Genomic DNA, 16,039 nt, shown 5'->3' on the forward strand with positions numbered 1-16,039 from the left:
ACAGGAGACTACATGCGGAGCACTGGAGGCAGAGGGGCAGGGGGTGGGGGAGAACTGACGACACACCACACGGGACACCATACGGGGACTATCAGTCCAGAGTATGCTTGCTTTGTGTCACCTATTCAGACTGCTTTCTCCCTAGTTGTGACTGTTAGACCTTCGGGATCAGGGGTGGACATTTATCTGTGAGACTTAATATATACTGACAGACACAGACACCAACAGGCCATAGAAGAGTACCTTTTGCAAGGATTAGAGAACCATCACTGCACTTCATTAACTAAAGAATCTTGGACAGACCTGGGCAGTTCAGAAAGCATCTTTGGGTCCATTCAGTAAACACTGTTCCTGGATCCAGGCACTGACAGGGAGCCATCAATTCCTGCACAGGTGCATGACCCAGGCTCTTGGCTAACTCTTCCCTTCTGTTGGTCTCATCTAATCCCGCTAACAGTCTTTGAAGCAGGTATCATTGTAATGAAGGGATAAATAAAGTCATGGCCAATCTAAGCAACAATCAGATTTCCCACAGGATGTTGTTCACGTGGTTGGGAACTTGTGTGTCATTGTTAACACACCTCAAGGAGACTGAGGCTAGGGATGTTTGCAGGGACATGGACATTTCTTTAATCTACCAAAACACAAGTTGACTGGCTTTAGAAATGTTAAATGGGAATTGGCATCACCTCATAAACAGAGATGAGCCTACTGAAGTCAGAGCATCTCCTCTGAATGGTGAGTGTCCTAAAGGATGTGAAAAACAAGCTAGAGAAACTGTGCATGGGTAAGAGGTACACAGGGTCTGGAGAGCACTTAGAACAAGAGAGAATGTTCCTGGGTTCCTTGAGAAGTCCTGGAGAAAGTGTTTCTCTCCAACACGTAGACTGGAACCTATCACTTTCATTTCCCAGTTTCAGTTTTGTCGTACTATGACAAGAAAAATTTTGTTTGGATAATCATCAGCCTCCTGAAAACAAAGCTAAAAAGCAAAGGTTTCTGCTTTTCTCACTTCCACAGACACAGATTAGGACCTAGATTTTGTTCTAGGTTTCTTTTTTTTTTTGTCTTGTTTTGCTTTATTGTTTAACTTTTTACTTTTGTAAATTATCTAAATATTTCACCACTTGAATTTAACTACGAAATTCTAACATTGGCCAGGAGGGAAGATGGTACACTGCCATAACCCCAGCATTCAGGCAACAGAGGCAAGAGCATCACCACAAGGTTTAGGCTGACCTAAGCTATTCAACAAGCTCTAATCAGGCCTGCAGAGCAAGTCCCCATATCAGAAAAAAAGCCCCCAAAACCCCAAACCAAAACAACAAAAGTCCTCTAAAGTTCGGCAGTAATTTTCCTTCCTTCTAAACAAAATGCCCGTAGAGTATCAACTCACACTGTGACCTGAAAGATCACACTCAAAATGCTGTCAGCTATTTCTATTCTTTGTTGGTTTTACTTTATCTTCCAAATTAAGTGATGTCACTGCAGTAGGAAGTTCAGCTGAATACTGCTGGTGGTGCCGCTTTAGGTGTCCCCCTCAGAGCCTTGGGGAGCTTTGTTCTGGGTCAGTCAATTCTGGAGCAGGGGTATCAAACTAGAAAGAAGTCACCTGTGTGCTGGCTGAGCAGACAAACAGGATGCCTGTCGTGGAGTCAAGCTCAAGCTTAGAAGAGTGACACACCCAAGTGACCGGACCTGCAGTTACTTAATATAAAGTAAGTTCAGATGTTGAGAAAAACACTGACCGAAGGGTCCTCACTTGTAGATAACTCACACTGAGAATGGGATTGAGCCACATTCACTGGTCATTTGAGCAATCTCATTTGAGATGCTACTCAGAACTAGGAATATAGGGTTTGCGGGTTGTTTGCTTGTTTGTTTTTTCAGGTAATGTAGTCAGGTTGTTGAAATTCCTGAATGTGGAAAGCTGTGATAACATTCGCCATTACAAGATGGCGCTGGCTTCTGCCGCGCCAGCCCGACTTCCTTTCAGGAAACTAGCTGTGTGTGCATGTGCAAGAGTGTGTTCACGCCAAGTCTTTGCCCACCCCGGGGCGTGCCAATGAGATCATGGGTAAGCGACCAATCAGGCGTGGACACGCCACATTAGGGTGTATATAAGCAGCGACTTTCTGCGGCTCGCTCTCTTCCTCTTTAAGATGCAATAAACGCTTTGCTGCAGAAGGATCCTGGTGTCTGCACGTCGTTCTTGCTGGCAAGACGTTGGGCACGCAATATTTGGTGCCGAAACCCGGGACAAACGCCTCACCATCGCTGGCGCCGAGGAGAGCCTCCGCTCTCGGAGAGGGTCCAGAACTGCAGGACGCAGGTAGGCTCTGAGAGGCATGTTTAGTCTTGATCTCTCTCATCTCTCTCCCCCATTAGAAGATGCGGTGGAAGCTTTTGTTATCGTTTTGGCAGCGCTCATTCTTTCTCTTTTGGTTTTTGATTTTGCGGCTGCCGCTAGGCACAGTCAGAAATTGTGCCTAGAAGATGAGAAATGCTGCCCAACAGTAATAGCAGGACAGGGGGCATTAGAGGAGTTACAGGACAGCATGTCACAAACAGAGCGAGGTGAAAGATTAGAAGCTTTAAGAAGGAAAGGTGCACCTAAGAAAAGAGGCCCTTCCAAGGACCTTGGATCCGAGGAAGCGAGAGATAAGGGAAAGTACGCCCTTGGAGAGAAACAGGGAGGAGATAAAAGGAACACAGTATTTTGGGAGAAAAAAATTGTCTTTGTGCTTGTAAAAGGTGTGATTAGGCTCTGGAAACTTCACAGAGTCATACTGATCAGATTTGATAGAGGTAGACCGCCTGAAACATTTATTCAGGAGAATCAAACAAAAAGATATCTCAATTCTAAACTTTTGTCTTCAGAGTTGTATTTTACAGAGTGTGCCTACTTGGATTCCTGGTCTCAAGGACTTTTAGCTGGAACCAGTCAGAACACATCAGCTACAGCATTAGTTTCATTTTTCCTACCCCCTACCCCCAAGGACATCTCAACGCCCATGCACAGCTTGATGGAGTTAATGTAATTGGGTTGTGAGTGGAAATATTCAGGACTGTGTTTCACTTCCATACCATTTGTGAATGTCAGTCGTGCTGCTCAGATATCCCGTAATATATCTCAGTATCTTACAGGAATTTGGTTTCAACACGTTGATGGACTAGTCCAGGAATTGAGACAATCCATCGTCCATATCAACTCCACTCGAATGGATGGTCACCGTGGAAGTGGTGGGAAAGGGGAAATCCTACCTCTGCTGCTGACTCCTATTGGAATCTGGGTCCCTTTGGTAGGACACCATCTAGTTTTTTTCCCCTCTGCCTATTGTCTGTCCTTGGTGCACCAAGCTGTCCATGTCTGTCAGTTTATGTCTGTGGTTTTTGTTTCTCCTTGTTTAAATGTTTTATGTTTCATGTTCAAAAGAAAAAATGGTAAAAACATTATCTGCCAGTCGTTCACACCTTGACTTGGTTTTAACTCGTTTCAAGAAGAGAACAATGAATAAAAAGCAGTTTCAATTGGCTTTTAGAGCCTACATCTGTAGCTAGAAGCCTAAGTCCGCTGGGCAAGCTCCCCAGGGGGCTGGGTAAATCTTTATACTAGCCGATCCTAAAGGCACCAGGAGCTTCACAGCTTCTATGGTAATGAAACTGATGGCTGTTTCTCTTAGAAAAATCTTTGTGATTATTGGACTCAACAGGTGACAAGGTGCTTCTCTTAAAATCACAGCTAGAAAACTAAAATTGGTGCTTGGTGTAAATATTAAAGACATGTGTAGCCACTTCAATTTTGTTTCTGATTGGTTTTAAATGTATAAATATGCTCTACATGCCTTGGTTATGGACTATTATTGGCTTTTAAGTTATTGGATATGGTTAAAAAGGTATAATTTTGGTAACAGAAAGTTGACATAAACCTGGTAATTTGTATGTAGTCATTCTAGACAACATGTGGCATGAGCCAACCTAGGGAAACAGGTCTAAATTAAGATAATATTTTTATGGAACTCTTATCCTAAAAACCAGGCTTCTAAAAGAATTTAGGGCAACGTCTCTTTGTTGAGGTATCGGAAACCACACCATCATGTGTTCATATGTAGGAAATGGCAGTCAAACTTTGTAGCATGAAGGACAGACTCGGCGTTTTGGAGACTGGATTTTGGAGACTAGCTCATTTGTTGGAGGTTGAGTTTTGCTTTCCAAAGTTGTGGTTTGCCCTGAAGTTACCTGTATTTTAATGCTAATTCCACTGCCCCAAGGATAGCTGCCTAGTCACTACTCAGAACTCAGGTGACCTTGTGCTCTGGTGTTACAAGGAGAATTTAAGGATTGTGATTAAGGATTGCCAGTGTTTCATTGACTAACTCAAACTTATTTATTATTGAGAAAAAATCAAACAGATAGAGATTGTTACAGGATTTACGAAGGATTGATGAGGTTTTAGAACTTGTGAGAGCATTACAGCCAGTTTGCTTACTCAAACTGCCATTTCAAGATAGATTTAGAGGATGTCATGGCGATTGTGAGTTTTCATTTCGTGAGCTTGCTTATAATTTTAGAGAGCCCATAAAGTGATATCATTAAAAATTTTACAAAGGAATGGCTAATAGCCTTATATTATATAATTTTGTCGCTTCTTCAATGTAAGAAGTTAGAACTTTAAATCTTTCAGTGTATATAGGAATTTTTACTAAAAACCTTTGCTCTCAAAATGAGCTTTAATATTTGGGGAGTAGCTGTTACACTACTCCAGAAAAGAATATTTGAAACTAATTTTAAGCTTCTAAGGATATGTTAGTTGGCTAAGTACCTCACCTTACCAGAGGACTTAGGTCTTTGTTATCCTCATTGGAAATAAAGTTTGTTAGGTGCTAGAGAGATGGCTTAGTGGTTAAGAAAACTAAATACTGTTCCTTTAGAGGCCATTTAAGAACTCAAACTGGATTGCCTAGACCCCTTAACGAGGGAGGACAATGATACTAGACAGTTTATATCTTAATAAGTAAAAAAGGGGAGTTATCCCTGTATGCTAAATAATGCTCCTTTTATTTCAATTTTAAAATTTGGATGCCAAGGAACTCTGAGTGTTTATGGCACCCTATAACTAGGCATACTTCTGCCTAGGTGAAATAGAAAGATCCATATATTGGCATGATCCTGTCCAGGTATTTTTATGGGGAAGAGGGAATCTTTGTGTTTTTTCTACAGGATGCTACAAGAGTATGCCAGTTGCCAGAGGTGGCTGGTGAGACTTGCTGATCCTGAGAGCATGAAGATTCAGCTCTCCTGGTTTGGGTCCCTGAAGTCATTCCTGTGCCGTTAAGAGGAAGATAGAAGATTCCCCCTCATCTTTTGTCATCACAGAGATTTTGGCGTTGCTGCAGTCAGCGTTACCACTGTGTGTTCCCGTCTCACTGTGGCCTACGCTCAGACCCTCTGTGCACTGCTGCTTGCTGGAGAAGACTGGACTCCATTACCCTTGCCCCCCTCATTCCCCTGGCGACTCTTGCTGCCTTAACTGGTGTTGTCATTTTGCAGTCTGTAGCTTCACAGGAATGCCATCTGCGTGAAGCTGCTGTGGACTGGGGAACTCTGCCCTGGTTGTACAGATCTCAGACATGGTTCCATTGCCTGCTGGTTGGTCCAGAGAAGAATGACTGATCCTGAACTGTCCTGGGAAAGACCTTGTTACTTTCGCTGCTATTGTAGCAGCCATTACTGCTGCAGCCATTGTGTCTGCAGTGTCTAGAGTTACCCTCCCCCAATCTATTGTTAGGCAAGCACAGTGGGTGAACTTTCTGGAGTAGTTGCTAACAATTGGGAATTCTAAATTTTATTATAGGAGTGGCTTGACTACAGCCCTTGGTGGTAGCAGCTGAGGAGAACCAGATGAGGTGCCCACTACTTATCGGGAGTGGCTCTGTTTGGTACAGCCCTATGCTGTGGATTAGTGTTCATGCTATGGTTGGTTTGCAAACTCAGATCTCAACAGAACCGTGACAAGGTCGTTGTCACTCAAGCACTTGTGGCCATTGAACAAGGGGCCTCCCCTGGAATTTGGTTATCTATGCTCAGGAATTAGTCGGCATCTGAGTTCTCTGCTCTTGCACCCCATGGATTTGTGGATCCATTGCACTGGGATGAGAGAGACTCAATGATTCTTTGATCAGCCCTTCTACATCGCTGAGGTTTCCTCATTGCACACGATAGGGTGATCATGATTTCCCCACTATCTCATTTTCCGGCTGGCCTCTTTTGTAGAGTTCGCCCTAGATCGTTTAGCAGTTACTGTCACACAGCACTGCGGCATCCAGAGACGGGCAACTTTACTCATGCACAGACCAATCTAAGACATGGGGCCCGGTGGCGATAGGGTTACCCTACGACGGATAAGGCTGTGACATTAGAGGAATGACCTAAGACAGGAGCCACAGCAGATGGACGTAACTGCGGAGGCCTAGACCAGCCTCATTCTAGTAAAACAAAAAGGGGGAGATGTGGAAAGCCGTGATAACATTCGCCATTACAAGATGGCGCTGGCTTCCGCTGCGCCAGCCCAACTTCCTTTCAGGAAACTAGCTGTGTGCGCATGTGCAAGAGTGTGTTCGCGCCAAGTCTTTGCCCACCCTGGGGCATGCCAATGAGATCATGGGTAAGCGACCAATCAGGCGTGGACACGCCACATTAGGGTGTATATAAGCAGCGCCATTCTGGGGCTCGCTCTCTTCCTCTTTAAGATGCAATAAACGCTTTGCTGCAGAAGCATCCTGGTGTCTGTGCGTCATTCTTGCTGGCAAGACGTTGGGCGCATGACACCTGAATGTCAGAGAGAAATGAAAATCGCAACATAGAGAATGAGGAGCCTCCTCCTTTCCTCTGTTCACGTGATTGCTAACTAGCTCTCTATTTTCTGTGTCATTCCCTAGGTTTACACCACATGAAGCTCCATCTCCAGCATCCTTTCTGTGTGCTGGTTTCACCTCCATTGCCTGTCTGTGCTGGCTCACATCCTGGTCCTTATGCCTTTCCTGTACTGTCCTTGCTACCTTCAATGTAGGTTCCACTTGTCATGAACCTCAGTTCATTCTTTCATTGTATCTCATAAATTTGGGCTGAAGGTCTTTTATTTCCTTCTTAATTTCTGTCTTGACCCATTTTATTTTGATCAGAGAGGTGTTCAGTTTCCATGAGTTTGTAAGCTTTCTGTTGTTTTGATTGTTGATATCCCACTTCAATTTGAAGTGGTCAGATCCCACCCTCCCCCCTTTCTCTCTCTCTCTCTCTCTCTCTCTCTCTCTCTCTCTCTCTCTCTCTGAATTCATGGGCTTATCCCATTTCCTGGTTTCCCATCCACAAACTCCTTATCACATCTTCCTCCCCCTTCTTCTGTAAGGGTGTTTCCCCCCATCCCCAACCACCCATCCCTTCCCATCTCCCAGCCCTGACATTCCCCTTTACTGATGTGTACAGTTTTGGTAGGACCAAGGCCTTCTCCTCCCATTGGTGCTGAACAAAGCCTTCCTCTGCTACATGTGCAGTTGGAGCCATGGGTCAGTCAATGTGTACTCTTTGGATAGTAGTTTAGTCCCTGGGAGCTCTGGTTGGTTGGAATTGTTGTTTTTATGGGGTTGCAAGCCCCTTCAGCTTCTTCAATCCTTTCTCTAACTCCTCCAATGGGGACTCCATTCTCAGTTCAATGGTTTGCTGGTAGCTTTCGCATCTGTATTTATCACACTCTGGCAGAGCCTCTCAGGAGACAGCTATATCAGGCTCCTGTCAGCATGCACTTCTTGGCATCAGCAATATTGTCTGAGTTTGGTGGCTGTATGTATATATGCTGGATCCCCACGTTGGGCAGTCTCTGAATGTCCATTCCTTCAGTCTCTGTACCAAAGGTTCTCTCCATATCCCCTCCTATGAACATTTTTGTTTCCCCTTTTAAGAAGGACTGAAGCCTCTTTGGTCTTCCTTCTTCTTGAGCTTCATGTGGTCTATGGATTGTATCTTGGGTAATTCTAGCTTTTGGGCTAATATCCACTTATCAGTGAGTACATACCATGTGTGGTTTTTGTGGAGTTACCTAACTCAGGATAATATTTTCTAGTTCCATCCATTTGCCTAAGAATTTTGTAAAGTCATTGTTTTTGATAACTGAGTAGTACTCCATTGTGTAGATATACAACATTTTCTGTATCCATTCTTTTATTGAAAGACCTCTAGGTTCTTTCCAGCTTCTGGCTATTATAAATAAAGCTGCTATGGACATAGTGGAGCATGTGTCCTTGTTATACGTTGGAGCATCTTTTGGTATATACCCAGGAGTGGTATAGCTGCGTCCTCAGGTAGCACTATGTTCGATTTACTGAAGAACCATGAGACTGATTTCCAGAGTGGTTGTACCAGCTTGCAATCCCACCAACAATGGAGGAGTACTTTTGCTTTCTCCACATCCTTGCCAGCATCTGTTGTCACCTGAGTTTTTGATCTTAACCATTCTGACTGGTGTGAGGTAGAATCTCAGGGTTGTTTTGATTTGAACTTCCCTGATGACAAAGGATATTAAACATTTCATTATGTGCTTCTCAGCCACTCAATATTCTTCAGGTGAGAATTCTTTGTTTAGCTCTGTACTCCATTTTTTAATAGGGTTCTTTGGTTCTCTGGAGTCTAACTTATTGAGTTGTTTGTATACAGTGGATATTAGCTGACCCGTCCAGTGGGTCCAGTTATTCAGGGTCCCGAAGAGGCTTTCTACCTGTGGGTCAATGGGGGTGAAGAGAAGAAGGAGACCAAGCAAAGTTCTGTTGTCAAGGTCTCGTTTATTGGGGTGAGCGTTACAGCTTTTAAGGCTTTCAGGTAGGGGGAGTGACCTTTGTGAAACACAAAGGAAGGAGGGACGAGGGTACTCTGATAGCAGGAGGTGAAGAGGTCATGAGGTGGAGACATCGGGTGTTTGCTCAGGAGACATCTGGTATTTGCTCAGGCTGAAGCATTCTGTGATTGTTATCTTCTTGTGCTGTAAATTCATGGGACAGGATTTTGTCCAACAATCTCAAGACTTTATGGCAGTCATCTTAGGGGTGAGTATCTGTGGCCATACAGCCCAGAGTCACTTTGAGCCATACAGTCAAAAAGTGGCCAGGCCTGTCCCGCGCTACGTCTCGCCAGCAGGAACGACGCGGCACACACAGGATCCTACTACAGAAAAGCTTTAATGCGTCTTGAGAGGGAGAGCATAAGCTTACAATGCGGAGACGGAGAGTGAGGAATAACCGTCCCTTATATAGGAAACTATCCTCGCCTAGGACGTGTCACTCTCTGACTGGTCGCTGCCAATTATGCCAGATGACGTACCAAAACGTACGTGTCCCTTTGAGTAGGGACGTTACCAGGCGCCTGCGTATTGCCCTTTTTACTAGGTGCGTTCTGCCGGATGCCGGTGCCATCTTGTAATGGAGTTTGTGAGGACAGCTCCTCACATATGTGAGGACAGCTCCTCGGACAGCTCCTCACATCTCTGTGAGGACAGCTCCTCGGACAGCTCCTCACACAGGCCCAAATCCAATACGGCCCCCTACAATTAGCCCTCTATCAGATGCAGGATTGGTAAAAATATTTTCTCAATATGTTGGTTGCCATTTTGTTCTAATGACTGTGTCCTTTGCCTTACAAAAGTTTTGCAGTTATATGAGGTCCCATTTGTCAATTCTTGATCTTAGGGCATAACCCATTGGTGTTCTGTTCAGGAAATTTTCCTCAATGTCCATATGTTTGAGGATCTTCCCTACTTTTTCTTCTATTAGTTTGAATGTATCTGGTTTGATGTGGAGGTCTTTGATCCACTTCGACTTAAGCTTTGTACGGGTATTAAGAATAGATCGATTTGCATTCTTCTACATTCTGACCTCCAGTTGAACCAGCACCATTTGTTGAAAATGCTATCTCTTTTCCACTGGATGGTTTTAGATTCTTTGTCAAAGATCAAGTGACCATAGGTGTGTGGGTTCATTTCTGGGTCTTCAATTCTATTCCATTGATCTAACTGCCTATCTCTGTACTAATACCATACAGTTTTTATCACTATTGCTCTGTAATATAGCTTTAGGTGAGGCACGGTGATTCCCCCAGAAGTTCTTTTATTGTTAAGGATAGTCTTTGCTATCCTGTGTTTTTTGTTATTCCAAATGATTTTGCAAATTGCTCTTTCTAACTCTATGAAGAATTGAGTTGGAATTTTGATGGGGATTGCATTGAATCTGTTGGTTGCTTTTGGCAAAATGGCCATTTTTATTATATTAATCCTGCTAATCCAGGAGCATGGGAGATCTTTTCATCTTCTAAGATCTTTTTCAATTTCTTTCTTCAGAGCCGTGAAGTTCTTGTTCTACAGATCTTTCATTTGCTTGGTTAGAGTCACACTTAGGTATTTTATGTTATTTGTGACTCTCATGAAGGGTGTCATTCCCCTAAATTCTTTCTCAGCCTGTTTATCCTTTGAGTAGAGGGAGGCTACTGATTTATTTGAGTTAATTTTATGCCCAGCCACTTTGCTGAAGTTTTTTATCAGGAATTTTTGGGGTCACTTAAGTATACTATCATATCATCTGTAAATAGTGATATTTTGACTTCTTCCTTTCCAATTTCTATCCCTTTGACCTCTTTTTGTTGTCTGGTTGCTCTAGCTATGCCTTCAAGTACTATATTGAATAAGTAGAGAGAGTGGGCAACTTGTCTAGGTCCTGATTTTAGTGGAATTGCTTCAAGTTTCTCTCCATTTAGTTTGATGTTGTCTACTGGTTTGCTGTATATGGCTTTTACTATGTTTAGGAACAGGCCTTGAATTCCTAATCTTACAAGACTTTTAACATGAATGGGTGTTGAATTTCATCAAATGCTTTCTCAACATCTAATGAGACGACCATGTATTTTTTTTCTTGGAGTTTGTTTATATAGTGCTACTTTGATGAATTTCTGTATATTGAACCATCTCTGCATCCCTAGAATGAAGCCTACTTGCAGATCCTTTCTTCATATCTATTCTGTTAGTCTGGGTCTTTTTATTGGAGTTTAGATGCCTTTTGAGAGATATCAATTATGAATAACTTTTGATTTCTGTTATCTTGTTGATAGTGGTGGTGTTGGGGTAGAATGCATTTGTGTCTGTCTCTCTCTCTCTTTCTCTCTCTCTCTCTCTCTGTGTGTGTGTGTGTGTGTGTGTGTGTGTGTGTGTGTGTGTTTCTTTTGATTTTGTCAATCTGAGAATATTCATTCCTTATGTTTTTATGGTTACATTTTACAGGTTTAGGGTAAAGTGTTTCCTCTAGCACTTTTAGCTGAATTTGTAGATATGTATTGCTTAATTTGGCTTCATCATGACATGGCTTATTTTCTCCATATTATGATTAAAAGTTTTGCTGGGTATATTAATCTGGGCTGGCATCTGTAGTCTCTTGGAGTCTGTAACACATCTGCCCAAGCCCTTCTGGCTTTTAAAGTCTCCACTGAGAAGTCAGGTATAATTCTAATAGGTTTGCCTTTGTATGTTACTTGGTCTTTTTCCCCTAAAGCTTTTAATATCCTTTCTTGTTCTGTATGTTTTGTGTTTTGATTATTATGTGTTCAGGGGAATTTTTTTCTGGTCTAATCTATTTGGTGTTCTGTATGCTTATTGTAATTTTCTAGGATTCTCCTTCATTAGCTAAGGAATGTTTTTCTATAAATTTTTAATTTATTCTTTTCTCATAAAATACATCTCAACCACAACCTCCTCTTTCTCCCCTCCTCCAAGTCCCTAGCACTTCCCTTCTCCCCAGATCCACTACTCCTATCTTCAGAGTAAAGCAAGCCTCCCACTGATTGCAGCTGAACTCAGTATAACAAGATGTGAGAAGACTAGGTATATACCAGCATATCCAATCTGGATGAGGCAACACAATAGGAAGGAAAAGTCCCAGAAGCAGACAAAAGAGTCCTATTGTTAGGAGTCTAACAAAAACCCCAAGCTAAAGAACCACAGCATGTATGGACAAGGTCAGATGCAGCCCCAATCAAGCTTCATGGTTGTCACTTCAGTCTCTGTGAACCACTATGAGCCCTGCTTAGTTGAGTCTGTGAGCCATGTTCCCTTGCTGTCCTCAACTCTTTTAGCTCCTACAATCCTTCATCTGTGACTCTCTGTATCTGCTCCCATCAGCTACTGAAGGAAGCCTCTTTGATGATGATTGGTCTAGGCACCAATCCTGTGAGTATAACAGAATATAACAGTATAACAGGAATCCTTTCATTGACTTTTTTTGTCAGTCTTGTTTGGTTCTACCCTAGGTCTCTAATCCATTCAGCTCCCAGATCCTGGCCATCAAGGCAGTATTGTACTTTGGCTCAATTTCTTTGACTTTGGCTCAGTTTCTTTGTGCAGGCCTTAGGTGGAACCAGTCATTAGTTGGCCACTCCCACAAACTGTGAGACACCTTGCACCAGTGCATCTTGCAGGCAGAGCAGGATGTGATTCATAGATTTTGTGGCTGAGTTGGTGTCCCAGTCCCACCAGTGGGAACCTAGCCTGGTTACAAAAGATGGGTGGTTCAGGATCCATATCTTCCATTACTAGGAGTCCTCAATAAGGTTAACTTCATAGGTTCTAAGAATTTTCCACTGCATTAGGTTTCCATATTGCAGGAGTTTTCTGTTGGGGTTGTAGGCCAAGCTTTGGAGCCCAAGAGAGGAGATGCGTTTGGGGACTTCTAGGGTTCTTAGTACCAACAGGGCCTATGGTAGAGTTGGAGTCTTCTGCCAGTGTTGTGGGACTAGATATGGAGCCCAGGGGAGGGGCATTATGTTCTTAGGCTAGCATCTAGGCCTCTAGGTTCATGGTGATTATATGTCTAGGTGTCAATTTCTGAGCTTGTCTTTTTTTTTTTTTTTTTTTTTTTTTTTTTTTTTTTTTTTTTTGAAGGATTTTTTTTGTTGGTTTCTGTTTCCTTTCCTGTATTCTGGCTTATATGGCCTGAAGTTGAGCAGATACTCTCCACTGGCCTTGGGGTCTGCTCTTATAAAGCATAGGGTCTCTGCCCAAGTAGTAGGGGGCAGGAGTTCTGGTGGGCTGCTTGGCTTCTGTTCCAGCAGGAAGTCTCCACCCAGGCTAGAGGTTGAAGTACTGGTGGCTTTGTGACTTGTCATCCAGCAGGGAGTGTCCTTCCAAGTTTGTGGCTGGAGTATGGCCGTGAGAAGGGGATTGGGGGGAGAGGGGAAGGATAAAGTGGGCAGCTTAACTGGTCTTCTATCAGGTGTGGCCTGTGATTTGACAAGGAATATCTGCCAAGGAAGCAGAAAAGATAGGGTGTCCATAGTTGGCATACCCATCTGACCTCAGCAACTCCTACTTATTCCCCGTTTAATTTGCTGTAATGGATTCCAAATTTCTCCCATGTACATGTCCTTCACATAACCTTCATAAAGTTTTTGTCTAATTTTCTATGTATTGGTTCATTTTAAGTATTTAAACAACCTGGTCACCTGTCAAACTCATGGCCAACTAAATTTGTCTTCTGGTACAAAGCTTTAGTTAGAGAAGGTCCCATGATCTGATGAGGAACATGATGACCTCAGTTAATAATAGAGTATCACATATTTCAAGATTTCTAAAAGAGAATATTTTACACATTTTACTGAAAAAGCAGTGCAAAGGTGAGAGCTACTGTAGGGAAAAGGCAGAAGTGCTAAGAGCTGCTTTTCTTCTAATACGAGCATCCCATTCCCTTGCTGCTAGAGAAGAATGCTTCTGCTTATCTTCAGTGTGCTTGGCTGTAACCGTCAAACTATTAAAGAAGCAAGAGTATTGTGAGTATATTTTTATTAATTATAGTTAATTAATAAAACTGCATTTTTATTAATTATAGTTATCTGGAATTGGTTGACTACCCTTTATAAGACCCACTAATAACTATATTCTAAGCATGCACAAGCAGTACACTGCAAGCTATCATGCCTGTTTAGCTGTGCCAGCAACCCCACAGCAGTATTCAAAATGTCTTATATATGTTCACTTCCTTTCTTCATACTGATGCTATCTCTAGCAAACCGGAAATTCTAAGTCTCACCTTTGTCTGATCTCACCTTTGTCTGGTTCATTGGTCCTTTCCTGGGGGAGAACACCTTCTTCCACCTCCTACTTTCCCAATGATCACTGTAACCCCCATTACCTGCTTTCTGAGTTTGAGAACAAGTCTACACTCTTGCTCTGATTCACCTTGTTTCGCAGAATCCCATCTAGTTCACCAAGATAGCTTATATGCCTTGGCTTTACTTATAACTCCTTCATTGCAAAGGGGTTCAGTATTCTAAGATGCATTGTTCCAGCCTCCATTGATGAGAAGCCCCAGACCCTGGGAAGCACTGACAAAGGCCAACATATGAGATCCAGAGAAATAAATGTAACAAGAAAAGTATGGACACCTTTGTTCATAGCCTTCTTAGGCAGTGAAGCACTCTGCTTTACCTGCCTACTGTGATACAGTTTCCAAGTAGTTAAACCAGAGCAAGTTTGTTTCCTGAAGTTCCTATCAGAGAATGATCCTGCTGTTCATTAAAAAATAAAAACAGAACAGAACAAAACGAAACCAATGTCTTTTGGTTTTTCTTAATCCATGCTTTCCACAGGCCCCTGGAAATCTACCACCAGGGAAATAAATACTCGGTGTTGTTTCCTGAGTGGGTTGCACACAGATCTTCAGGAAGCCTTACAGCACATCTTTACTGTTACTGGGGAATCAAGGTTCCTTTTTTGTGAATTCTTAGTTTTGCTAATAGAATAAAATAAAAACAGTATTAGAAGGAAGCTTGAGGTCCCCAGAGAAAAATAACAGAGTAAGCAAGTTGTAAATCTCAGCAGCTTCTGGGAGGAGAGACAGATAAAAGGAAGAGCAATAATCATGCTTTTTGAGTCCAAGAAAGGACACAAATTCAGGAAAGGAGGTTGGCAAGCAGCTTCATTGGGGAAGAAAGGAGAAATTTCAGAGAAGAGGGAAATATCTAAAGCCCCAAGATTAGCATGATTAGATTTGGGCCTGTATCCATAGAGGAAACAAAAAGAAAAATGATAAACAGTTACTAATTTTGAGTTAGAAGTCAGAAAAATAGTCAGCTCTACCAGTGAAGATCTTCAAGCAACTGTGAGGGAAAGGCTTCTAGAAACTATAAACGCATTGTCTCACTGAGGAGATTGTTCTATCTCCCATCTCCTTAGCATAAATTCAGGATGAGAAGCTTTCCTTCTAGGTGGTCTCCTGACCATGTGACTGACAAGCCTAGCTGGACTAATATCCAGGGACAGGACAATAATATGTACTGTTTTAGACCCTTTAGAAAAATCCTTCTAATGTTCACTCAGTCAGGTCAGTGACAAAATGTAGATTCTATTGTTTTGACCAGAAGAAAGTAGCTTTCTCTTAATGGGTCTAAACAAAGCCCCCAAATCTCCACCTTTTTATATGGTGTTTTAAATCTAATAAAGGACAAAACTGATAATGAGGTAAGGTTCTATTCTCAATGAACTCCAATCCTGCTAATGCCTTGGTCATTAGCCAATATAGACCAACGACAGTGACAGAAGTCATAGGGATTGCACTTTTGTACTTATATGTTAGTAAAATTATTAAATTATTTTGCCCAAGAAGTTAAGTGAGACTGAAGCTTACTGGGAGAAAGTAGGACATAGAGATCTAGAGGCAAAACATAGCAAATGAGTCAGAGCTGAGAATTCTGAGCCGTTAGGCACTGGCATCCCCTTTATCATCAGAGGGAGTAAAGAGCTGGTCTCCAGCAGAGCTTTCCACAGCAATTTATTACCAAGCATACACGTAAGGCAGCCCACAGCTCTGTACAGTGGCATGCAATGTGGCCTCAGCGGCAGCCTCTGGACAATGTTGAAACATATAGAGAGACCATTTTGTTAGCTTTCTATTCACAACAAATAACTGAGATAATCAAGTTGTGAAGAGGAAATTTTTATTTGGCTTAATAATTTCTAAGG

This window comes from Rattus norvegicus, chromosome 5 (assembly GCF_021556685.1).
Source record: "Rattus norvegicus strain SHRSP/BbbUtx chromosome 5, alternate assembly SHRSP_T2T, whole genome shotgun sequence".
NCBI lineage: Eukaryota > Metazoa > Chordata > Mammalia > Rodentia > Muridae > Rattus > Rattus norvegicus.